Raw genomic sequence first — 26,732 nt, forward strand, 5'->3', positions numbered from 1 at the left:
GGTTCAGTGGTTAAGAATCTGCCTGCCAATGCAGGGGACAAGGGTTCGAGCCCTAGTCTGAGAAGATCCCACATGCTGCGAAGCAACTAAGCCCATGCGTCACAACTACTGAGCCTGTGCTCTAGAGCCTGCAAGCCACAACTACTGAGCCTGTGTGCTACAACTATTGAAACCTGCGTGCCTAGAGCCGGTGCTCCGCGACAAGAGAAGCCACCGCAATAAGAAGCCCGCGCACTGCAACACAGACTAGCCCCCGCTCGCCGCAACTAGAGAAAGCCCAAGTGCAGCAACAAAGACCCAACGCAGCCAAAAATAAATTAAAAAAAAAAACAACACTTGAAAGCAAATGTCTTTAGATAAGACAAAAATAATCAGTATAGATTGTGATGTTACTTTAGTTTAAATCCAGGTTGCCCTGAAGCTCAAACGGGTAAAGAGCAAGAATAGGATGAATGTTTTCACTGAAGTTGTGACTTCACATATTGCGAAGTTCTCGGGAGGTTTATCCAGTCTATTCCCAGTCTTAGCAGGATTATAGTCAAATCAGCTCAGGAAGATGGCAATCCATTTTATTTCTAAACTTGTCCACTCAAGAAATTCCACATGATAACTTTCTCTAAGCTCTTTCTATAACCTTACTTTTCTTCAAGTCCTCGGGGGATATATGCATACAATAATGGAATGCATAAGGCAATGTGCATATGTCCCCCGACCCACCACTGTCTCAAAGGGGGCAGAATTATCTTTTAGTATCTATGATGATTTGTAAACAATACCCAGTCATATACCGATCCCTCTTCCTTCTCCATCCAACCTCACAAACATTCTGCCTAAGTAGCCCTTGTCCTTTTTACTTCTCTTGTTTCCCTTGATCGCCTCCTTTCTCTCCTGTCCAGAATTCCCCAGGAGGGTTTGTATAAGACACTTCAGTGCCCCAGGAGGAGGAAAAGCCATCCTGCCTCAGCCCACAGGGATGCTGTCAGCACCACGGACAGTGACACACAAAGCAAGTCTTTTAGTGAGGGTCCATCTTGCAGTATCTTTGAAGGCCTTTTAAAACTCATTACCCTTTTCTTCATAGCCTTCTACTTTTTGAGGTAAAGCACTTTCATTTTTTCAACTTTTCAGTACAGGCAGAGGAGCCTGCATCTCAGTTGTCTATGAGACTGGCTGGCCCAGGCTGACAGGAGGTAAACCCATCTGGGCTTGCTGAGGTTAGTTCGTCACTTAGCCCTCCGGTTCAGGGAACAAGTTCACAAAAGGCAATGAGAAGGATGGAGTAGGCAAGAAAGGTGACTCCTCACTCTCTTCTCTTGCAGAGGCCTTAATTAATTATAGTTCACAAGAAGTTAGTGTCTCCCCTAATGTACCATTCATCATGGCTCCTATTTTCTAGTTAGGAAACATTTGTTTTAACTTCAAATCCATTAAAAATTAGCTCTGCAGTCTTGGATAATTCACCTAAAATCTTTGTCTAATCCAATGAAAATGTCACAATACTTCTCAAATTTTTAAATGTATGTATTTTCGGATCCAACAATTCCAACATAGAAATTCTCCAACAGATACATTTGCACACGTGTAAAGACATAAGGTTACTCATTAAAAGCAAAGATTGAGGGAGTTCTATGGTGGCCTAATGGTTAGGATTCGGGGCTTTTACTGCTATGGCCCAGATTCAAATCCTGGTCAGGGAACTGAGATTCTGCAAGCCACGTGGCATGGCCAAAAAAAAAAAGCAAAGATTGAAAGCAACCTAAAAAGGGCATCATATAAGACTGTTTAAATACATTATAAATTTATACAATCAAATACTATGAAACCATAAGAAAGAGAAAGTTTACTATATACCGATACAAAATATCTCCAGAATATGTTATTAAATGAAAAAGAGCTAGGTTCAGAACAGTGTATATATTAAGATATTTATGTAAAAAGGAAGAAAACCACGTGTAGCTATATATGCTTGCATAAGCATACAATATCTCCAGGAGAATATATAGGAAACAGGGCATGGCAGTTGCCTCCAGGAAGGGAGACTGGGTAGCAGGGGTGGAGGGGAGTTGTTCCCTGTATACCTTTATGTGCCTTTTGAATGTGGAGTAATGTGAATGTTTTAACTATAGTTTAAAAATAAATAGGGGGGTTCCCTGGTGGCACAGTGGTTAAGAATCTGCCTGCCAATGCGGGGGACACGGGTTCAGGCCCTGGTCTGGGAAGATCCCATATGCCACGGAGCAACTAAGCCTGTGAGCCACAACTACTGAGCTCACATGCCACAACTACTGAAGCCTGTGCACAACAAGAGAAGCCACGAAAATGAGAAGGCCGTGCACTGCAACGAAGGGTAGCCCCCGCTCGCTGCAACTAGAGAAAGCCCACGTGCAGCAATGAAGACCCAACACAGCCAAAATTAAATAAATTAAATATAAATAAATAAATAAATAAATAGGGAATTCCCTGGCAGGCCAGTGGTTAGGACTGTGTACTTCCACTGCAGGGGGCACGGGTTCAATCCCTGGTTGGGGAACTAAGATCCTGGGTGCCCTGCAGTGGGGTAATAAATAAATAAATAAATAAATTTAAATAAAAATGAAATAAATTACCCATGACTCAGTTTCCTCAACTATGAAATGGATATAGCCATATCTGTTTGATTGTCCTGAGACTCAAATAGAATGATGTATGTAAAGGTGCTTTGAAAATACAAATGTTCTTCACATACAATGTTTATTTCTAATGTTATAATAATGTATGGACACTCTTTAAGTTCTCCATGTGCTTCATCAATTTTAGAGTGTAGAACCAGACATAAAACTGAAATAATGATAATATAAAGTAAATTAAATATTTGTGAAGCATTTTAGAGTCTATCATCACAGTTATAGCTCCTGGATAAAAGGAATTTTATCCTGTGTTTCCTCTTGCACTTCTTCTCATGCAAGTCAGTGTGAGTTTAAATAATTGGTGCTTCATAGCTACTTTGTAGCTGCTTCAGAAAAGGGTGAAGCATGCTCAGGACGACTGGAAAGGGGCTAAGAAGATTAGTGAGTAACTTGTGGAAAACCTAAGAAAAGAAGGGGAATCAGCTGGAGTATTAAAAAGCCAGCGTAACCCACTGAGACATTGGAGTAGAAATTCCTTTGTGTAATATTTAGAAGGGAGAAACACTATACTTTCTGGGGAAACAAATCCTTTGGGTCCTGTACAACACATTTTTAAAAGTAATAATAAAAGCCAGTTTAGAGGGGTTTCTTGTTAGTCCTAGAAGAAAGAAGGAGATTTGAAAGGCAGTAGCACACAACATCCCAAAGAGATGTGTTCAAAAAGGAACCCCAGCTTCCACATTCCAAGGGGTCCCCCAAGACCACCCACACATCATTAAATTTGTGAACAAGCATAAGACTTGGAATCTCTGTAGGGACTTCTGGCCTTTCTGGTAGAAAAAAGGATGAGAGATTTGTGGGTCTTTGTGAAGCGGACTATAGTACAATATGAAAACAAACTAAAGCTCCTCAGCTTCTACCAAGGGAGAAGAAAATAAACCCACAATCTCATTTCAATCTTTTTCTTCTAATGAATATTTTTTCCTCTGCACAGTTTATACCCAGAAAATTCGATTTGTTTTCAGAATATCTTCGCTTTCTCCTTTTTCCTTCCTCCTCTTCCTCCTCCACCCCTTCTCCTCCTTCTCTTCTTCCTTCTCCTCTTCTCCTTGTCCTCCATCTATATCAAGAGTTGTCAAGGGCCAGAAAGTTAAATCTTTTAGGCTTTGCAGGCTATACAGTCTCTGTTGCAACCATCACCTGCCTTCTAGTGCAAAAGTAGCCTCAGACAGTACAGAGATGAATGGCTGCAGACACTTTATTTACAAAAACAGGCTGCGAGCCAGATTGGGACCACAGGTTATAGTTTCTCTTCCCCTACTCTATGTTGTAATAGTTTAATAAATCTCACAGAAGAGGTGGAGCCATCATAAGTATTTATGACAACAGGGTAGCAATCTGGAAGACAATAAGTAGGTATCCATAACTCACATTTCTTTAAAAAGATCAAAGATCTAAATGTTAAAAAATGAACAGTAGTGATATAGAAAAGAATATGGGAGAATTATTTTAACACCTCAAAATAGGGCAAACCCTTTAACTATTGTATAAAACTATTTTCAAATGATAGATTCAACTACATTAAAATTTTTGCAGAGAATCTCCTATCAGCTAAGTCATAAGACAAACAGCAAGCTGAAAAAATGTTTGCAACTCATGTCACAGGTAATGGGGATAACCTCTTTAACATGTTGATTTCTACAAGTTAATAAGAAAAATAAACAACCACCCAACAGAAAGGTGGGGAAATACTGTGACCAGAATCCACAGAGAAGGAAATATGAAGAGTTGTTAAATATTTTTAAAGAAATGTTCCATATTATTCATAATAAGAGATACACAAATTTAAATTATACTTACATACCGTTTTTCACATATCAGATAGGCAAATGTCCAGATATTTGATAAAACTTTGGGTTGGCAAAGCACTCTTTATATTGTTGGTGGAATATGAATTGGTACAACGTCTATGGAGGCCAATTTGGCAGTAACTGTCAAAAGTTGAAATGCACATCTTTTTTTTTTTTTAACAGAGCAATTCATTTTTAAAGATGTTAGCTTATAGACATACCTGGGTGCATGCAAAATTATGTCCATACAATGTTAGTTATTGTACTTCTTATAACAGCAAAAAAGGAAATGACCTACATGTTCACCAATAGGGAACTGGTTAAATCTATTATGACCTATCCATACCATGGAATACTGTGCAGCTATAAGAAGCAAAAATCTCTTTTTTTAAAAATTTATTTATTTTTTATTTTTGGCTGCGTTGGTCTTTGTTGTTGCGTGCCGGCTTCCTCTAGTTGCGGTGAGCAGGGCCTACTCTTCATTGCGGTGCGCGGGCTTCCCATTGCGGTGGCTTCTCCTGTCGTGAAGCACAGGCTCTAGGTGCGCAGGCTTCAGTAGTTGTGGCGCACGGGCTTAGTTGCTTGGCGGCATGTGGGATCTTCCCCGACCAGGGATCGAACCCATGTCCCCTGCGTTGGCAAGTGGATTCTTAACCACTGTGCCACCAGGGAAGTCCCACAAATAACTCTTTATGTTCTGATATAGACAGATCTTTAACATATATTATTAGAAAAAAGAAAACTACAGGGCTTTTACGTGTCAATTTGGCTGGGCCATGATGCCCAGATATTTGGTCAAACATTCTGGATATTGCTGTCAGGGTGTTTTGGGGATAAGATTAACATTTAAATCAGTGGACTCTTGAGTCAAGTAGATTGCCTTTCATAACATGAGTGAGCCTCATCCACTCAGCTGAGGGCCTTACTAGCACAGAGACTGACCTCCCCTGAGCAAGAAGTAATTCTGCCAGTCGACAGCCTGGGAGTTGAACTGCAACATTAGCTCTTCCCTGGGTCTCCAGCCTGCCAGCCTACCCTGCACATGTGGACCTCCGAATCATGTGAGCCAATTCCTTAAAATAAATCTCTCTTTCAGGACTTTGAATATATCTTGCCACTCCCTTCTGGCCTGCAAAGTTTCTGTAGAGAAGTCAGCTGATAGCCTTATGGGGGTTCCCTTGTAACTGACTCTGTTTTTCCCTTGCTCCCTTTAGAATCTTCTCTTTAACTTTTGCCATCTTAATTTTTTTAATTAATTTTTATTGGAGTATAGTTGCTTTACAGTGTTGTGTTAATTTCTGTTGTACAGCAAAGTGAATCAGTCATACGTATACATATATCCCCTCTTTTTTAGATTTCCTTTCCATTTAGGTCACTACAGAACATTGAGTAGAGTTTCCTGTGCTATACTGTAGGTTCTTATTAGTTATTTTATACGTAGTAGTGCATATATGTCAATCCCAATCTCCCAATTCATCCCACCCCCTCTTCCCCCCTTGGTATCCTTGCCATTTTAATTTTGATATGTCTTAGTGTGGGTCTGTTTGGGTTCATCTTGTTTGGGACCCTCTGGGCTTCTTGTACCTGGATATCTGTTTCCTTTTTTAGGTTTGGGAAGTTTTCAGCCATAATTTTACCAAATATTTATATTTTTGGTCCCCCTTTCTCTTTCGTCTCCTTCTGGAATCCCTATTATGCATAGGTTAGCACGCTTTATATTATCCCATAGATCTTATATGTTGCTTTCATTTTTTTCATTTGTCTTTCTGTCTGCTATTCTAATTGGGTGATTTCCATTATTCTATCTTCCAGATCACTTACTCATTCTTCTGCATTATTTAGTCTGCTATTCATTGCCTTTAGCTTGGTTTTATCTCAGCAATTGAGTTGTCTAATTTTGACTGGTTCCTCTTTCTAGTTTCTAGTTCCTTGTTACAGTGATCTGAATTTCTATAAATCTCTCTCTTTATATACACATCCTATTGGTTCTGTTTCTTTGGCGAACCCTGACTAATACATTAATCACGCTCATTTTGGGGGGTATAACAAGCATTTGAAATTATACACTATTTTTCAAGTGAAACTACTTCATGACTTAATTCTGTATTAGGAGCAGAAGTTTTGTCTGTATTAGTCTCTGAGCTTCAATTTGTTTATCTGTAAAATGAGAATGGTGGAAATTGTTAGTCGCCCACTAAAATCCATTCTCCCCTTCTTCGTGGGCACATTACCCTACGTTTCCCAGCCTCCTGGCAGTCAAAGTGGCCATGTGACCATGTTTTTTCCAATGGAATGTGAGTGAAAGGGGTGTATGTATGCCACTCTGAGCCTAGGTCTCAAAATAGTGGATGTGCTTCATCTGTGCCATCGTCCCCTTTCTGAGAGGGATGGATCTTTGATCACTCAGCTCTGACCATAAAAATGCCCGAGGGAATGGCAGAGCTACCCGATGGAAGGAACCAGAATCTCTCAGTGACTGTGGAGCAGAGCTGTAGCACCATCCTGCATTATTTACCTCGACACTGTTATGTGAACGAGAAACACATTTCTTTGCTCTTTGAGGCACTGTCTCATTAGTCTCTTTGTTATAGTAGGCTGGCCTTTGCTGTAACTAACACAGATGTTCATAGCAACTGTCGTACCTACTTCATGGGATTTTTATGAGGATTAGGTAAAAGAAAATGGTAAGGCTCTGCACAAATTTTTATCATACTTGATTATCCAACATTATGCTTCCTCCAGGCCTCCATAGCACCTCTGTAAAATGAGGACAAGTAGACCTGATAATCTCCAGGAACTGCCCTGTGCTTTCCCTGACTGGAAAGAGATTACCTTGGCATAAATAACTGCATGAAAAATACAAAACAGCTAACAAGTTTTGTTAATTACCACCAACCACATCTGGCTCATATTTAGGAACTAACAGCTAAAATAAGCAGTGGGAAATGAGTAGCCATTGAAAGCATCTGACACATTAGATAAACCTTAATTTTATAACTATTTCAGAAGCTAGTGGTGATCCCTAGCTATGCCCAGATAAGCTATAATATATTAAATGTCATTAGTTAATATATTAACTATTAATATATTAAATGTCATCTAGACTCTACCAGAAAACCTGTTTAGAGTGACAGGGTTTATACTCCTATGAGGGCACAAAATCCACTGACCACATTAGTTTGGTGAGAGGAAAGTAACACTCTTAGCTGTTTCTTACTTTACGCATGATAGGATAAGTCCACATTCGAAGCAGATATGAGCAGACATTAAAAAAAAAAGAAAGAAAAAGAAGAGGAATGGAAAGAAAATGGTTGACTGCTTTAAAAGACCACATGTGGCCTCAGAGCTTTTGTTTAATTCTTGCATGATGAGAAAATAGAATCTTTCCTGCCCCTTCATATGGGCAAAGCTAGGTCTGATGTGCTTGATGAAGTGGTTTATGAGGCCTTGGGAAAGAAACATTTTCACAGTCTCATTGACACTGCTTTCATCTGGCTATCAAAACTTAGCTGGAAAGAAAAACCATTAACAGTTCCCACTAGGAAAAGTGATCTATTAGGAAAAACCCCAGGAGGCACTTTCAGATTTGAAGAGCATTGCCATGGACTGAAATCCAGCTATGAGCCGAGAATGATGAGAAAGGACATTCTGGAGAAAAGAGGTACAAATGTACAACTTGTAACAGCTGAGTATAACACAAGGGAGTTTCTTTGGAATCACACCACCTACTTACTCTAAACAAGCAAGTTCCCAAAACCAACTGTTTCCCTTTGACACTGGCAGCTGCTTCTCCCAGCAAGAGAGATTTTTAGGTTTTCTGGCCTAAACAGAAAACCAACAGGAATCATTTTGGGAGGAAAGAGGGATCATCTTAGGTGTTTAATGAGAGAAAAGATCTGAGCTTGTTTGTAAAAAGAAGTAAATATTAGTGGTTCAGGGCACATTTGAGAATTTTCATCATGCTAGTAAACGTCAAAGGGAAACACATTCCTCCTTTATTATCAGACCTTAGACTAATTTACCCAAATACAAAGTTGTCTTTGCCCAATGAGAAAGAGAAAAATAAAACTAAATGAAGTGAGTAATTAAACAGAGGAAAGAAAATGAGACTGTATTTTGCATATGGTTCATGAGGTTCTCTTTGGGCTGAGGAGGTTTAAGTGTTATAAGGATTTTATGCTGTGGGGAGTTGATGGGATGGATTTGTGACTGATGCGAGAAATGGGGATGAATGTCCAGCTCATTCAGACGTCTCCGGTTTCTTGTTTACTGTCTTGTAGAAGATGAGGGTATAAGGTAAGATGTCATAGCAGAACTGAATCCCATAGCTCTGTATGAAGAATCACAAAGTCTGGAGTGAAATATACTTTCACTTGATCTTGTTCCTGTTCGTCTGATTTTTGTGTATTTGAGTCATTGTATTAGTCAGGGTTCTCCAGCAAAACAGAACCAAACAAATAGGATGCTTTTGTGTGTGTGCGTGCGCATTATTATTATGAGGAATTGGTTCACATAATTATGGAGGCTGAGAATTGTCAAGGTCTGCAAGCTGGAGACCCAAGAGACCCAAAAGTCCAGCTCTAGTCTGAGTCTGAAGACAGGAGACTGATGTCCCAGCACAAAGACAGTCAGGCAGAGAGAATGAATTCTCTCTTACTCTGCCTTTTGTTCTTTTAAGGCCCCAGTGGATTGGATGAGGCTCACCCACATTGGGGAGGGCCATCTGCTTTACTTAGCCCATCAGTTCAAATGTTAATCTCATCTGGAAGTGTCTTTTACAGATATAGTGAGAATAATGTTTAACCAAATATGTAGGCACCCCATAACCCAGTCAAGATGACACATAAAATTAACCATCACAGTCATATTATGCAAATATTGAATTTAGGAACTCAGTACATGCTTTGTTGATGACACAGCACCTTCCATCCTCCTCTAAATTACTCCTTTATGAAATTGGCATCATTACCAGACTAGCAGAAACAATAGCAGTTCTGGACAGATCAGTCTTTCATTTATGGGTACTCCTGGAATTGAAATGTTTCATGGATTCTGCCTGTATAGTAAGCCCCTTTATATCATTGTGATCCTTTCCTCCCTACCCTCACCACAGCTGATTGGACCTGGGTAGGAAGCATATCCATAGGCTGACCAGCAACCCATGACCTGACATGATGAGTTGAGTCAATCAATATGTTTCCCTAGAGAATGTGAAACAAATTCTGAAAACACTTCCCGCAATTAGCAGCAGACCTGAGGGTGAAGTAATTCCATAATGTAGGGCCTGGGTCAAGCAAACAAAGGTATGTGAAAGAGCATAAAAGAATGAGGGAGCCAGCCTATAAAAAAAGAAGAGGTCAGGGCTTCCCTGGTGGCGCAGTGGTTGAGAGTCTGCCTGCCAATGCAGGGGACACGGGTTCGAGCCCTGGTCTGGGAAGATCCCACATGCCGCGGAGCAACTGGGCCCGTGAGCCGCAACTACTGAGCCTGTGCGTCTGGAGCCTGTGCTCTGCAACAAGAGAGACCGCGACAGTGAGAGGCCCGCGCATCGCGATGAAGAGTGGCCCCCGCTTGCCGCAACTAGAGAAAGCCCTCGCACAGAAACGAAGACCCAACACAGCCAAAAATAAATAAATAAGTAAATAAATAAATTTATTTAAAAAAAAAGGAAAAAAGAAGAGGTCAGGGGCTTCCCTCGTGGCACAGTGGTTAAGAAGCTGCCTGCCAACGCAGGCGACACGGGTTTGAGCCCTGGTCCAGGAAGATCCCTCATGCCATAGAGCACCCGAGCCCTTACGCCACAACTACCGAGCCTGCGCTCTAGAGCCCGTGCGCCACAACTACTGAAGCCCGCGCACCTAGAGCCCGTGCTCCACCACAAGGGAAGCCACCGCAATGAGAAGCTCGCTCAACGCAATGAAGAGTAGTCCCCGCTAGCCGCAACTAAAGAAAGCCTGCGCGCAGTAACGCAGCCAAAAATAGATAAATAAATGAATAAATAAATTTATTAAAAAAAAAAAAAAGAGGTCAGATAATAGCAGAGAGAAGCAGAGCTGTTGAGAGGGTCCTGCCCTCAGAAGTTTTTTGCTTTCTAGGATTTCCAATTCCAGTTCCCAGCCATGTGGTTCCTTATGTTAACCTGTTTCTCTTGAGGCAAATCATGTAGGTCTCCATACTTTGCACAGATGACGCTCCCCTTTATTTCTCATTGCTTGTATGAGGGCCTGTATAAAGATTTTACTCAGATGTGTTCCCTCAACTTTCCTTTTACAAATTCAGAAATTGAAATACAGAAAAATCATTTGGTCTCTAAGGCCACCTTGACCTCTGGGAGCAAGTCTGAGTCTGTTAGTCACAGCTTATGCATATGCAGCACTGTATTCTTTTCAAGTTGGGCATAGAGGTTAATATTGATAAAGTCCATTTTTTTCTTTTATGACTAGTGCTTTTGTGTCATATCAAAATAATCTTTGCCTAAATATTGTGTTTTGTGCCCAAAGATGCAAAGATTTTATCCTATTTTTTCTTCTAGATGTTTTATATATGTAGCTTTTACATTTTGGTCTATGATTCATTCTGAGTTTTGTGTGTGTGTGTGTGTGTGTGTGTGTGTGTGTGGTATGAAGTATATGATTATCCAATTGTTCTAATACCATTCATTGACAAGGTTATTCTTTCTCCATTTAAATACTTTGGCGTCTTTGTTGAAAGTCAATAGACTACATCACAATGGGTCTATTTCTGTTCCATTGCTCTATATCAGGGGTCAAACAACTATGGCCCGAGGGCCAAATCTGTCCCACTACCTGTTTTGTAAATAAAGTTTTACCAGGAACTCAGTCAAGCCTGTTTATTTCTTTAAAAATTGTCTGTGACTGTTTCCATGCTACAAAGGCAGAGTTGAAACAGATTACAAAGCCAAAAATATTTACTATCTAGCCCTTTACAGAAAAAGTTTGCTGACTCCTGATCTATATGTTTATCCTTGTGCAATATCACACCATCTGATTAACTTTACAGTAATTCTTGAAATCACGTAGTATAAGTTTTCAAACTTTGTTCTTTTTCAAAATTGTTTGGCTATTCTATGTCCTTTGTATTTCCATATGAGTTTTAAAATTAGCTTGTCAGTTTCTACAAAAATGTCTTCTGCAATTTTACTTGAGATTGCTTTGTATCCATAGATCGATTTGGGGAGAATTGACATCTTAACAGTATTGAATCTTCCAATCCGTGAACATGGAATGTCTCTCCATTTATTTGTCATCCTTAATTTCTCACAAAAATGTTTTGAGGTTTCAGTTTACGTGTCTTGCATATTTTTGTTAAATGTATCTATAAGTATTTCACATTATTGGTGGTTTACTTTATTGTTTTTTAATTTTATTTTTCAATTGTTCATTACTTTTATATAGAAATATAGTTAATTTTTATATATTAACCATATATATTCCATCTTTGCTATATTTATTAATAGGTATTGGAAAAATCAATCTCTTAGGATTTTCTGCATAGATGGCTCATGTCATCTGTGAATAAAATTTTTCCTTTCCAATCTGGATACCTTTCATTTCTTTTTTTCTTGCATTATTCTACTGGCTAGGACCTCCAGTACAATGTTGAATATAAGTGATGAGAATGGACATTCTTGCCCTGTTTCTAATCTCTGAAAGAAGGCATTTAGTCTTTCACCAGTAAGTGTGATGTTAGCTGTAGGTTTTTCTTAGTCGCCCTTTGTCAGGTTGAGGAAATTCACTTCTAGTCCCAGTTTGATAAGAGATTTTATCATGAATGGGTGTTGAATTTTGTCAAAGGCTTTTCCAGTATCTATTGAGATGATCAGGTAGTTCCTGCTCCCATGACCTTTCAGTCCATTGGTAAAGATAGACACCAAATAAGTGAAAACAAAGAATGTGATGTATGAAAGATAGGGAAAATCCAGGAGCCAAGTCCAGCCCAGGGTCGGAGAAGGTCTTTTTCAAAAAGTGCAGTTTATATTATATACATAATGGATAAACAACAAGGTCCTACTGTATAGCACAGGGAACTACATTTAATATCCTGTAAATAAACCATAATGGAAAAGAATATGAAAAAGAATATATATCACTTTTTTGTACACCAGAAACTAACACAACATTGTAAATCAACTATACTTTAATAAAAATATTTTAAAAATTTAAAAAGAGATGAAGTTTAAATTGAGGCTAAAAGAGGAGTAGGAAATAGGTAGCTGAAAGGAGGTGAAAAGCAAACAGGAGGTGACATCATATGGCCTGATTCCAAATCTAGTTCTGCTGCTTTCTGGTTAAGTGAGAGGGGAGGGTGTCCACAGAAATGCTTCCTGTGAATTTTGCTTTGGAGTCATCCTCTTGGCATCTATAAGAGACAGGTTCATGGATTTTTCTCTTGATGATAATGTAGAGGTGTTGCTACCACATCTCTCCTCCACCACTCTATGAAGGACCATAGGGATTTATCTTTTAGAGATAAGAACCACAAGAACTTTACCTCAGCAATTGTTGTCTTCTCATGGACGATGAGAATCTGGTAACCCATCCGATTTCCCTTTCCTCTTTGGGCGCCTGGAAACTCAGAGACAGATCCAAGCCTGCCGTTAGGTAACTGAGTAGGACCTTATCTGGACATGTATTCTAACTTTCTCCTAGTCATGACCTCTTTTAAAAATTGACATTTTCTGCCTCTGACTTTATATCTTATTGCATACATTTCTTATATTTCTTATTAAGTAGCTTATATTCCTATAAGCTACTTAAATATTTTATGGAGTAAGGTAGGTTATAAACAAATAAACCAAAAATGCATAATGACATAAAAATAAAAGCTTTAAAGAAACCTTAATTGCTAAGTTTCTGGGACACCTAACAGCCAAAGCCGCTGCTCCTTCCTCCTTCTCAATATAGACATCTGCCCTTCCCAAAACTGCCCTAATTACCCTAATCCTCCAGGTTGCCTTCTTGGGCTGCAACACCCCATGATTAACTGTTGCTCTCAAAGCAAACACAGAGAGGCCTTTTGTTTTAAGTGTTTTAAAAGTCGTGCTACCAGGAAGGATAATAGAAAGATAACAGAAGAAGCAAACATGAGGAAATTATTAAGGTTCCAGAATGTTTCAAAGGTCTTACTTGTTCTGGCCCTGACCTATGCTTTCTGATTTCTTTTGGCATCTGAAAATTTCTTTTGATATCTGTTCAGCATTTTCATCCCCTGTGTGACACTTAATAACTCTCTTCCCCATTAGGCAAACTCAGCCCCTTTAAAAGCTGGTCTTCTACCCCAGAGGTCCATGAGGCCAGTCAAGACCATACAGTGTGTTCCTCCCAGCTTCACAGTAATCTGCTTTTAGGAAGGCCTCAGGACTTGGGTTACCTCTACAGCAATGAGCTCCACCGAGTATATTCTTGTATCCTATACCTCTCATTGTAATCTGTTTGCCTCCCCCAGAGTCAAGGCCCTATATCTCTTAGGTGCAAAATGATGGTAGCGTTGTTGCAATGGTTTCTGGAAACACTGTTGTCAGCAGTGTAGCAGTGCCAGAACCTGGAAAAGGTGCTGAGGTGGGACAGTGGGGTGAATGGGGAGGTTGATGCCTGCCTTGCTGGGGCAGGTGAGCTGGGGACCCTGGTGCATAGTTATATAGAAGATCTCTTCTACCAAGAATTCAGGGCCATGGGTGGAGTGGCTTAGTTTCTGGCTCCTGCCCCCTTCTCCTGGGACATGTTCAACTCTTTTTCTTTGGCCTGGACACCCTCCCCAAGCCAGTCTGTACCTGGATATGGCTCCTTCTAACCAAATCATGCTTCAAAAGTGACTTTCAGGCAACAGTTTTTATCCCAGGCTTTCAAAGATATATGACCGATATGACCAGTGTCTCCACCCAAAGAAAGCAAATAGTCTTTCTCCAATAATTATTCTGTGTAGAAACTTATGTTTGCCCTTGAGTACTCCATCTCTGGAACACTAAATCTTTCCTGTCAGCTCCTGAAAAATCTTTGTGCTGCGTGACACTTTAAGTAAACCGTATGTAGTATTGCCAGTGGAAGTGAATGTCCCAGGGGAATTCTGACTTCACTATTGTTTCTTCATGCTGTGTTTTATTTTTTAAAGACACCCAATTTCTTTTCCTTGCCAACAAATTCCCTTCCCTTGCCTTTCAGTAACGACCAAAACTGAACACAAAATGGAGGATTTGCCTCAGAGAAACCCTGTGGTAAGATTCCTATTATATTAAGATACCTCCCCTGCAGTCCCTCACTAAATATTGCGTATTGAATTACTAAGAAGGAGCACATGTACCTTGGAACAGCAGCATCTGGCCTCTATTTACTTCCCTAAGATGGAACTAGAGGGACTAAGGCTTCCTGGGGAGAGTGTGGTGTCCTGGGTGAGTCATCCGTGAGTGCCCCATCTCATATTTGTTTCCAAGTGAGATTTGGTTACAGTAGACACTTAGGGGGAAGTTTTCTTTTAATTGAGGTATAGTTGATTCACAATACTATATAAGTTTCAGGTGCACAACACGGTGATTCACAATATTTAAGGTTATACTCTATTTATAGTTATTATAAAATATTGGCTATATTCCTTGTGCTGTACAATATATCCTTGTAACATATTTATTTTATACATAGCAGTTTGTACCTCTTAAATACCCTACCCCTATCTTGCCCTTCCCCCCTTCCCTCTTCCCACTGGTAACCACCACCTTGTTCTCTATATCTGTGAGTCTTTCTTTTTTGTTATATTCACTAGTTTTTTTTTTTTAATTCCACATGTAAGTGATCTCATACAGTATTTGTCTTTCTCTGTCTGACTTATTTCACTAAGCATAATACCCTCCAAGTCCATCCATGTTGTTGCAAATGGCAAAACTTCATTCTTTTTTATGGCTGAGTAATATTCCACTGTATATTTATACACCACGTCTTCTTTATTTATTCATCTGTTGATGGACACTTAACAGAATGGCAATAAGAACATACATGTCAATAATTACTTGAAATATAAATGGACTAAATGCTCCAATCAAAAAACATAGAGTGGCTGAATGGATATGAAAAACAAGACCCATATATATGCTGCCTACAAGAGACTCACTTCAGATCTAAAGACACACATAGACTGAAATGAGGGGATGGAAAAAGGTATTCTATGCAAATGGAAATCAAAAGAAAGCCAGGGTAACAATACTAATATCAAACAAAATAGACTTTATTTATTATTATTATTTTTTAATAGAAAAGTACCCTTTTATTGAGAAGTAAGACAAGTGTATTTACAATATTCAATTGTTAGATCATATAATCTGTGAGACTTTTAAAAGCAGCAGTATTCCAGGAATTACAATTTATAAGGGGAAAAGGAAAACATTCCAAATAGGTTTCTGTTACAGAAAATACATTTGAACAATGCCAGAAACACTTAAGGGTAAGTAGTATTAGACCTTCTCCTCCATCTTTATAGCAATAATCAGAGTATGTTTTTTGTCACAAAGACAGAAGACTAATTTTGGAAAGGAAGAAACAATATGACATACAGTCCTTTCTGTCAGAAGACAAGTATGTTTAAAAATAGAGCCTTGGGCTTCCCTGGTGGCGCAGTGGTTGGGAATCTGCCTGCCAATGCAGGGGACACGGGTTCGAGCCCTGGTCTGGGAAGATCCCACATGCCACAGAGCAACTGGGCCCGTGAGTCACAATTGCTGAGTCTGCGCGTCTGGAGCCTGTGCTCCGCAACAAGAGAGGCCGCGATGGTGAGAGGGCCGCGCACCACGATAAGGAGTGGTCCCCACTTGCCGCACTAGAGAAAGCCCTCGCGCAGAAACGAAGACTCAACACAGTCATAAATAAATAAATAAATAAATAAATAAATAAATAAAAGAACGTGAATTTCTAAAAAAAAAAAAAAAAATAGAGCCTCATCAATGGTTCTGAATAAGAAACATACAATGCTGCCAAGCAGTCCCAAACTCACATTTGAGATAAACTGTGGACTCATTTAAAACTGAAAACTGCTCGAAGCCTCTCACTCTTACTAAGGACTGGGAGATTATCCTTTACACATTTCTAATAATGCTTTCTGAAATAAGATTGCTGAAAAAGAGATCTCTGTTACAGTGCAAAGAACATTTTGATAGAAATTCATGTCTACAAAGGAGCTAAATAATACAGATGTTCCATACATTAACAGATACTGTTCTTGCTTTAAAAAGGTAGAATTATCTAGCCACTGTAAATAATATGGGTCAGTCAAAAATATGTATAACAGAGTCCTACAGGGCAACTTGTATAAGTCAATCCCCAAAATATGTATATATTTGATACTCTCCAAGTGAGGATATTACTTTTTTGAAGAACATTAGACACAACACTAGGTTTCTTATTATTCCATGAACTATTGAGGTAGGAGTCTCATTTTGTCAATATCATCTGTTTTCACAGATTATAAGTCAAATGCCAGTACCAAAAAGACAGTAATCCACAAGGCTGAACCATTAGACTATCTACCAAGTCCTTCCTTCTTTAGATGAGCAAGGTTGCGACTTCTCTGTGCATCAAGAGATTTAACTAAAAATAACATAGGCTGTAATATATTTTGTAGACACATTTGTCAATAAAAATCACAAATTTCAATTATGATTTTATACATTAAAAAGCTTTGCAACTGTTAAAAAAAAAAGAGTAAATAGTATAATCATTAGTGGTAAAACAAATAGTACTATGACTCTTGAAATGTCTTCCTACATCTACCAAAAGGGTGCCACCTTGGAAAACTACTAATGAAGAAACAACTACTGTTTCCTACTGCCTGTCAAGCAGCAACAGTAGAGAAGGCAACACATCGTTTTTGTAGTGTCATGTTTTTCAGAACTATAGCCAGTTTAATTACAGTAAAATAATTTAGTATGTGAACTCAGATATTCTCTCCATGAACTCAAATGAAGAGTGATCATATGAAACACACATTATGCATATTGATTTTTATGTTATGAAAAAGCTGAAAATAAGGGAAAACTTGGCTTATGGAAATAGCCCTTAAAAAATAGCTGTAAGTTTAACCTTTTAACACAGTACATCTTAAAGTAAATATTACCAGTAGTTATTTTATGAAAAGCAAAATAATAAATCACTGTTAACATTTAAAAAATAAAAGAAAAAGAAAAACTGGATCACAACATGGAAATATCCATTTGGGTTGCATCACGTAGTATCTTAAATAACAAACTATTCAATGAAATGAGCTATGTAACAGACTCCTTCATCACCAAGAATGCTTTTTTTGTTAAATGCTTACATGTCATGAAAGATACAGATGCTCATGTGAGAGTCCCAAGAAGCATGAGGACTTCCAGAATGTGTTCCTGAAAGAAAAAGTGCTGAGTCAGCTATAACTTAGAAACTACAAGCTAGTAAAGAATGACCTTTGCATATTCCAGCAAAGAATATCTAGTTCAGATTTTCATCTGGCTTTAAAATATTAAGATTCAGAAGAACCATAAAAGTTTTATTTTAACCATACGTTTACCAAAAAGAAAAAAAGTGATTCATACATCGACACTGGGTTTTCCTGGTTTTAATATATTACGATGACATAATCCAATCTAACTCATGCATCACTTTCAGAGACACAGTGCAACTGGAAATAGTTTCGCTGTTGCAGAGGACATTACAGTTCTAAAAAGCAAATGCCTATGGGTGTGCTTGCATCTTCAAAAGAAAAAGAAAAGAAACAGGCACTACAGTTCTCTAAGGATGGCTGTGTTTCATACATTGTGGAAAAACAGTAAAAATCCCCTTCAAGAGTTTCAATATGCATTGTAACATAGATTTCATCTCCTTCGGTTTGCTTGCTGACTTCTTAGATGACTTGGTTAGAAGTCTGTTTTCACTGCTTCTTTGTTAACTGCTGTTGCTACTCTGTAGGCTATATGTTTAAAACTTCTGTAAGGAACATTACAAGCTATTTCATGTAATTTAATTTTGTGCTGAATATTCTTCAAAGGATTTTATAAATAATGCAATATTTTAAATGAGTCTTCAATTCACTTGTTGCTATACCATATTGTTGCTTTCTCCGACTTTATCTACAAATGATCTAATTCCAGGTAAATTCAAGAGTGATTCAAGGACTGGCACTCTTCTAATAAATCCAACAACCACAGGAAAGAAGCCCCTGAACAAGAGAAAGAATCCATAAATTTCAAAGATCATGCCTATCAAAGGCCAACCAATCAGGACTACAAATACACCACCCAGGAAAAATCCTGTAGCTTTCATTTTATGTTTTTGGAAGAAGAATCTGAATGTTCTTTCTAAACCAATTACAAAAGCCAAGCCAGCCACAAATGAAACATTTCCAATAGCCAGTAGTGCTTTGTCAAAAAAGAGAATCATTCCAAAGAACAGGAAAAACACTCCAAATCCTGTTAATCCCATTCCAATTTTCTGGGTGTCTGTTAAGGAGATCATGGCTGCAGGGGTGAGGGTGGCGTCGATAGCACCTCGGAGCTTCCAGGGTTTGAAGCCAAAATAGACTTTAAAACAAAGACTGTTAAAAGAGACAAAGAAGGCCATTACTTAATGATCAAGGGATCAATCCAAGAAGAAGATATAACAATTGTAAATATAAATGCACCCAATATGGGAGTACCTAAACACATAGAGCAAATATTAACAGACATAAAGGGAGAAATCAACAATATCACAATAGTAGCAGGGGAATTTAATGCCCCCACTTACATCAGTGGACAGATCATTCAGATAGAAAATCAATAAGGAAACACTAACCTTAAGTGACACATTAGACCAGATGAACTTAACAGCTATATATACAACATTCCATCCCAAAGGAGCAGAATACATGTTCTTTTCAAGTGCACATGGAACATTCTCCAGGATAGATCACATTCTAGGCCACAAAACAAGCCTGGGTAAGTTTAAGAAAACTGAAATATCAAGCATCTTTTCTGACCACATGCTGTGGGACTAGAAATCAACTACAAGAAAAAGAACTGCAAAAAAACCCCCAAACACGTGGAAACTAAACAATATGCTACTAAACATTAAAAAAAATGGATCACTGAAGGAAAAAAAAAAAGTATCATTGAAGAAATCAAAAAGGAAATCAGAAAATACCTGGAGACAAATGAAAACAAAAAACACAATGATTCAAAATCTATGGGACACAGCAAAAGCAGTTCTAAGAGGGAAGTTTATAGCAATACAAGCTTACCTCAGGAAACAAGAAAAATCTCAAATAAACAACCTAACCTTATACCTAAAGGAACTAGAAAAAGAAGAACGAACAAAACCCAAAGTTAGTAGAACGAAAGAAATCATAAAGATTACAGCAGAAATAAATGGAACAGAGATGACAAAAAAAGAAAAAATAGAAAAGATCAATGAAACTAAGAGCTGGTTCTTTGAAAAGATAAACAAAATCTATAAACCTTTAGCCAGACTCATCAACAGAAAAAGAGAGAAGGCCCAAATCAATAAAAATCAGAAATGAAAAGGGAGAAGTTACAACCAACACTACAGATATACAAAGGATCATATATGCCAATAAAACGAACAACTTAGAAGAAATGGACGAATTCCTAGAAATGTACAATCTCAGAAGACTGAAACAGGAGAAAATACAAAATATGAACAGAACAATTACCAGTAATGAAACTGAATCAGTAATAAAGTAACTCCCAATACCAAAATCCAGGATTAGATGGCTTCACAGGTAAATTCTACCAAACATTTAGAGAAGAGTTAATACATATCCTTCTGAAACTCTTCCAAAAAATTGGAGGGGAAAGAACACTTCTGAATGTATTCTACGAGGCCAGCATCACCCTGATTCCCAAACCAGACAAAGATATGACAAAAAAAAGAAAATTACAGGCCAATGTCACTGATGAACATAGATGCAAAAATCCTCAACAAAATACTAGCAAATCAAATCCAATAGTATACTAAAAGGATCATACACCATGATCAAATGGGATTTATCCCAGGGATGCAAAAATGGTTCAATATGTGAAAATCAATCAATGTGACAAATCACATTAACAAATTGAAGAATAAATGGTTATATGATCATCTCAGTAGGTGCAGAAAAAGCTTTTGACAAAATACAACATCCACTTATGATAAAAACTCTCCAGAAAGTGGGCATAGAGGGGACTTACCTCAATATAATAAAGGCCATATATGATAAGCTCACAGCTAACATCATACTCAATGGTGAAAAGCTGAAAGCATTTCCTCTAAGATCAGGAACAAGACAAGGATGTCCACTCTTGCCACTTTTACTCAACACAGCATTGGAAGTCCTAGCTACAGCAATCAGACAAGAAAAAGAAATAAAAGGAATCCAAACTGGAAAGGAAGAAGTGAAATTGTCACTGTTTGCAGATGACATGATACTATACATAGAAAATCCTAAAGATGCCACCAAAAAACTACTGGAGCTCATCAACGAATTCAGTAAAGTTGCAGAATACAAAATTAATATACAGAAGTCTGTTGCATTTCTGTACACTAATAGCAAACTCTCAGAAAGAGAAATTAAGGAAATAATCCTGTTTATAATCACATCAAAAAGAATAAAATACCTAGGAATAAACCTACTTAAGGAGGTAAAAGACCTATACTTGGAAAACTTTAAGACACTGATGAAAGAAATTGAAGATGACCCAAGCAGTCAGAAAGATATACAGTGTTCATGAAGTTGAAGAATTAAAATTGTTAAAATGACCACACTACCCAAGGCAATCTAAAGATTCAGTGCAATCTCTACCAAATTACCAATGGCATTTTTCACAGAACTAGAACAAATAATTTTAAAATTTATATGGAATCAGACTATACTACAAAGTTACGGTAACCAAAACACTATGGTACTGGCACAAAAACACACATAGATCAATGGAACAGAATAGAGAACCCAGAAATAAATCTATGTACTTATCGTCAATTAATCTACAACAAAGGAGGCAAGAATACACAATAGAGAAAAGACAGTCTCTTCAATAAGTGGTGCTGGGAAAACTGGACAGTTACATGGTAAAGAATGAAATTAGAACACTTCTAACACCATATACCAAAAACACACTCAAAATTGATTAAAGACTTAAATGTAAGACCAGAAACCATAAAATTCCTAGAAGAAAACATAGGGAGGATACTCTTTGATGTAAATTGCAGCAATATTTTTTTGGATCTGCCTCCTAAGGCAAAGGAAACAAAAGCAAAAATAAACAAATGGGACCTAATTAAGCTTAAAAGTTTTGCACAACAAAGAAAACCTTCAACAAAATGAAAAGACAACCTACTGATTGAGAAAAAATATTTGCAAATTATATGACTGATAAGGGATTCGTATCCAAAATATATAAACAGCTCATACAACTCAACATCAAGAAAACAAACAACCTGAGTAAAAAATGAGCAAAGACCTGAATAGACAGTTTTCCAAAGAAGACATACAGATAAACAACAGGCACATGAAAAGATGCTCAACATCATTAATCATCAGAGAAATGCAAGTCAAAACCACAATGAGATATCATCTCACATTTGTCAGAATGGTTATCATCAAAAAGACCACAAATAACAAATATTGGAGAGGATATGAAGAAAAGGGAACCCTTGTATATTTTTCTTTTTGTGGGAATATAAATTGGTACAGCCACTGTGGAAAACAGTATGGAGGTTCCTTAAAAAACTAAAAGTAGAACTACCATATGATCCAGGAATTGTACTCCTGGATATATATCCAAAGAAAACAAAACCACTAACTAGAAAAGATACATGCACCCCAATGTTCATAGCAGCATTATTTACGATATGTTTTTGTTCGTTCCTTCTTTTGTTCTCTTCTTTTGTGATATGATGACTGTCTTTTGTGTTACATTTGGATTCCCTTCTCTTTTTTTGTGTGTGTGTCTATTATAGATTTTTGGTTTGTGGTTACCATGAGGTTTATACATAGCAATCTGTATGTATATGTGATTGTTTTAAGTTGCTGATCTCTTAATTTCAAATGTATTTTAACAACCCTGAGTTTGTACTCCCCTTCCCTCAAGATTACTGTTTTTGACGTCATATTTTACATCTAACTGTTTTATGTATCCATTAACTGCTTATTGTGGATATAGATGATGTTACTACTTTTGTCTCCTAACCTTCCTACTAGCTTTGTGCATGGATAATTTACTACCTTTACTGTATATTTGCCTTTACTGAGGAGCTTTTTCCTTTTGTAATTTTCATGTTTCTAGTTGTGGCCCTTTCTTTTTTGCTTAGAGAAGTCCCTTTAACGTTTCTTGTAAAGCTGGTTTGATAGTGTTGAACTCATTTAGCTTTTGCTTCTTTGTGAAACCTTTGATATCTCCATCAGATCTGAATGAGATCCTTGTTGGGTAGAATATTTTTCATTGTATTTTTTTCCCTTTTATCACTTTAAATATATTGTGCCACTCCCTTCTGGCCTGCAGGGTTTCTGCTAAAAAGTCAGCTGATAGCCTTATGGGAGTTGCCATGTATGTTATTTGTTGATTTTCCCTTGCTGCTTTTAATATTCTATCTATCTTTAATTTTTCTCATTATAATTACAATATGTAGTGGTGTGTTCCTCTTTGGCTTAAGCACTCCCTGTGCTTCCTGGCTTGAATGTCTGTTTCTTTTCCCAGGTTAGGGAAATTTTCAGCTATTATGTCTTTAAATATGCTCCCAGCCCCTTTCCTTCTCTCTTCTCCTTCTGGGACCCTTATAATGTGAATATCAGTGCGTTTATATTGTCCCAGAGGTCTCTCAAACTGTCCTCATTTCTCTTCATTCTTTTTCCTTTTTTCTGTTCACTATCAGTGATTTCCACTACTCTGTCTTCCAGCTTGCTGGTCCACTCCTCTGTGTCATTTACTCTACTGTTGATTCCCTCTAGTGGATTTTTCATTTCAGTTATTGTATTCTTCATCTCTATTTGGTTGTTCTTTATATTTTCTAACTCTTTGTTAAGAGAGTTGTTCTTTATATTTTCTAACTCTGTGCATCCATTCTTCTGAGTATTTGATCATCTTTACAATCATTACCCTGAATTCTTTCTAGGGTAGATTGCCTATATCACTTATTTGTTTTTCTGGGTTTTATTTTGTTCCTTCATTTGGAACATGTTCCTCTATTGCCTCATTTTGCCTAGCTTGCCATTTTTATTTCTCTGTATCTGGTAGGTTGGTTATGTTTCCTGACCTTGGAGAAATGACCTTTGTAGGAGACGTCCTATGTGTGCTAGCAGTGCACTCCCCTCTCATCACCATAGATATAGGCTCTAGCGGTGCTCCCTATGTGGGCTCTTTGGGTCCTTCTGTTGTGGCGGGCTGACTACTGCGGGTGGTCTGGTAGGCTTGGTTGGCCCCTGGTCTGGTTGACTGCCATACAATAGCCACGATCGGGGTGGGGGGCAGTTTTAAGATGAAAAGAAAGGAGATGTGACAAAATCTCAATGGGCAGGCTTTCTCAGGGGTGAAAGGACTCTACATGACTTCTTTTCATTTAGGCTCCTGGCATCTTTTTAACGGTGAAGAAATGATGAAACGGGATTGCAAACTGTTTACATTTAGCAGAGGAACATTTTCACACACAGAAACACAGTGGTGTATGTAGAGTTTCATTTGACAGCAATGTCAAAAGCAGAACTGCATGGACGTGAGGTCTTGCAGTTCTGCCTTCATCCCCTTCCCTCGCCTTCCCCACCTCCCAGTGCTGTCATCACTGTGATGGGTTCTGGAAGGAGGGTGTGGAGGATGTGTGCAGTTTGGAAACCACACTATATGCGTGATCTGGGTTCTCTCTCCTCCCCTTATCCTCTTCCTCCCCCTGTCCCCAGGCAGATTTTGTTTTTAATTTAGTTTTTTGAATAGGTAACACATTCACATGTTTCAAACATTAAAATTACAAAACTCTATAAAACAAAAGACTCCCTCCCACCTTATCCTTCTTTATTTAGTTCCCATCCTTCTCAACATATAAGCACTGTTATTTCTTTCTTTTTTATCCTCTCAGATATTTTTATTCATAGGTCAGTCATATAGACATTTTATTCCCCCTCATCTTTTTTTTTTACATACATGACAGCCCGCTTTACATATAGATATGGTATGTATATTTGTATTCTTCTGCATGATTTTTCTTTATTGATTTATTAAGAACTCTATTCTTTTTTTTTCTTACAGAATATTTGATTGTATGGATATACCACAGTTGATGAAATCAGCTCTTTTTTGATAAACCCTTACGTGGCTTCCAATCTTTGGCTATTACAGACAATGTCTCATAAATAGCTTTTGTACAGTGTGTTACTTCCCACGTGTGAGCATATCTGGAAGATAAATTCTTAGGGTCGAAGGGTGTATATATTTGTAATTTATAGAGTTGCTGCTAAATTGCTCTTCATAGACATTGAACTATTTTATAATCCCACCAACAATGTATGAGATTTAGTGTTTGCTAGTCTAATAAGTGAAAAATGGTATTTCATTATAATTTTAATTTTCATTTCTTTTGTAACGGGCATTTTAAAAAGTGCCCATTACAAAAGAGATACTCATTATTTTCCTTCAATAAACTCTCTGCTTAGACATTTGCAACTTTTCTATTGGGTTGTTGATATTTCTTACGGATTTTTAGGAGACATCTTTGTACAAGTTTAAAAAAGAAACAACAGGCCCCAAAATGAAGTCATATTTGCCAAGCCCCACGTCACCAAACTGAGAATTAATACCTAACTAAGTACATTTTCAAACTCTCCCAGGAGCGGAATCTTAAACCAGTCAGTCTGGAATTACCTGGTTAGCACTAGTGAGGTAATCTGCCTGCTAGGCCCGTGCTGTCCCCTAAAGGAAGGTGACCTTGCCACAAACAATCCACTCTTTGGTAGTAACCTCCTTGTTCCTGCTCCCTTCTGCCTATAAAAACCTTGCATTTTGTACAGCTTCTTGGAGCTCCTTTCCATTTGCTAGATGGGATGCTACCTGATCCATGAATGAAGCCTGTAAGGTCTTTAAAATATATTCAGTTGAATTTTGTTTTTTAACGTATATTAGGGTGATATAAGTTGTAAATATTTCCTCCAATCTGTCATTTATCTTCTGACTTTGCTTATGATTTTTTTTGGAGAGGAATGCATGTTTTAACAAATTTTAATTTTTATATAGTCAAAGGTATCAATCAATCTTCTCTTTTAAGGTTTTTGGATTTTGTGTAATAGTTAGAAAGACCTAATCTATTTTGAAGTTATAAAAAATTCTTCTGTGTTCTATTCTAACATTTTTATAAATTCATATTCATATTGATCTTGTAGGGGGGGAAAAGCTATTTTCCCTCGATATTTCCGAATTCTTGGCTGAGACTCCTGTAATAAAAGACAGATTAACTGGAGAAAGACAAACAGAAGTTTATTAACATGTGTACCTCATGTGTATATGGGAGACACCCAGGGAAAAATGAGGAACTCCCTGAAGTGGCTTAGAATTTAGCATTAAATGCCATCTTAATAGGGAAAGGGGATGGGGGATGGAGGCCTCCTAGGGTGGGTAAATGATATTCAGGAAAGATGAATGGGCTCTTGGAAGAGTAGATGGGAGGTCCGACAGTTTGTGACAAAGTTTGTCTGGGTGCCGTGTCAATGTCTAGTCTCATCTCCTTGGACAAGTCACTCTTCCCCTGGTTGATGTGGCTCCGGGGAGGGAATATATGACAACTGAGTTCCTTTTGGAGGATCGGCCATTAGGCAGATAAGGGGAGTTCAGAGAAAGCCTCTCCCTGCATTTGCCGTTTTTCAAGTGCCTTCAGCTCAACATAATCAATGTACCAAAGCATCGTATTTTAACAAAGCCATATGTTTGGGGGTGGCATGTCCTAAACTCCCATGGTCATATTTTTGGGTGCATATTCTGCTGCCTTTCAGTGTTTTTATTTGTATGGAATTTATTCTGTGTCAATTTGCTTCCAGATGGCAATCCAGTTGTGCTGACACTGTGAATTGACTAGTCCCGTTTTTTCCTTAAATGTTGGGGACACTGCCTCACAGATTGTGGCAGTCTCATTCCTGAGCAATGCGGGGTGTGGGAGTGGAGGTGCTGACAAAGCAGAGGCCCCAGGGCGATCCTCCCATTTGCTGTAACGGCAGAGCAGAGGCTTCTCCCAGGTACTAAGGCCTTCTTGACTTAGAGACAGTCTGCTGTCCAGGGATGTGCTCACAGGGG

General features: G+C 38.1%; 1 pseudogene across 1 annotated transcript; it reads right to left on the minus strand.

Moving 5' to 3' along the window:
• Positions 1-388: 388 nt before the first annotated feature.
• Positions 389-26,732, minus strand: LOC309667142 (vesicle transport protein GOT1B pseudogene; annotated as a pseudogene). Its single transcript has one exon. The product of its transcript is annotated as a vesicle transport protein GOT1B pseudogene (transcript).

The sequence above is a fragment of the Balaenoptera physalus genome, assembly GCF_965194825.1.
Source record: "Balaenoptera physalus genome assembly, chromosome: 9".
Lineage (NCBI taxonomy): Eukaryota > Metazoa > Chordata > Mammalia > Artiodactyla > Balaenopteridae > Balaenoptera > Balaenoptera physalus.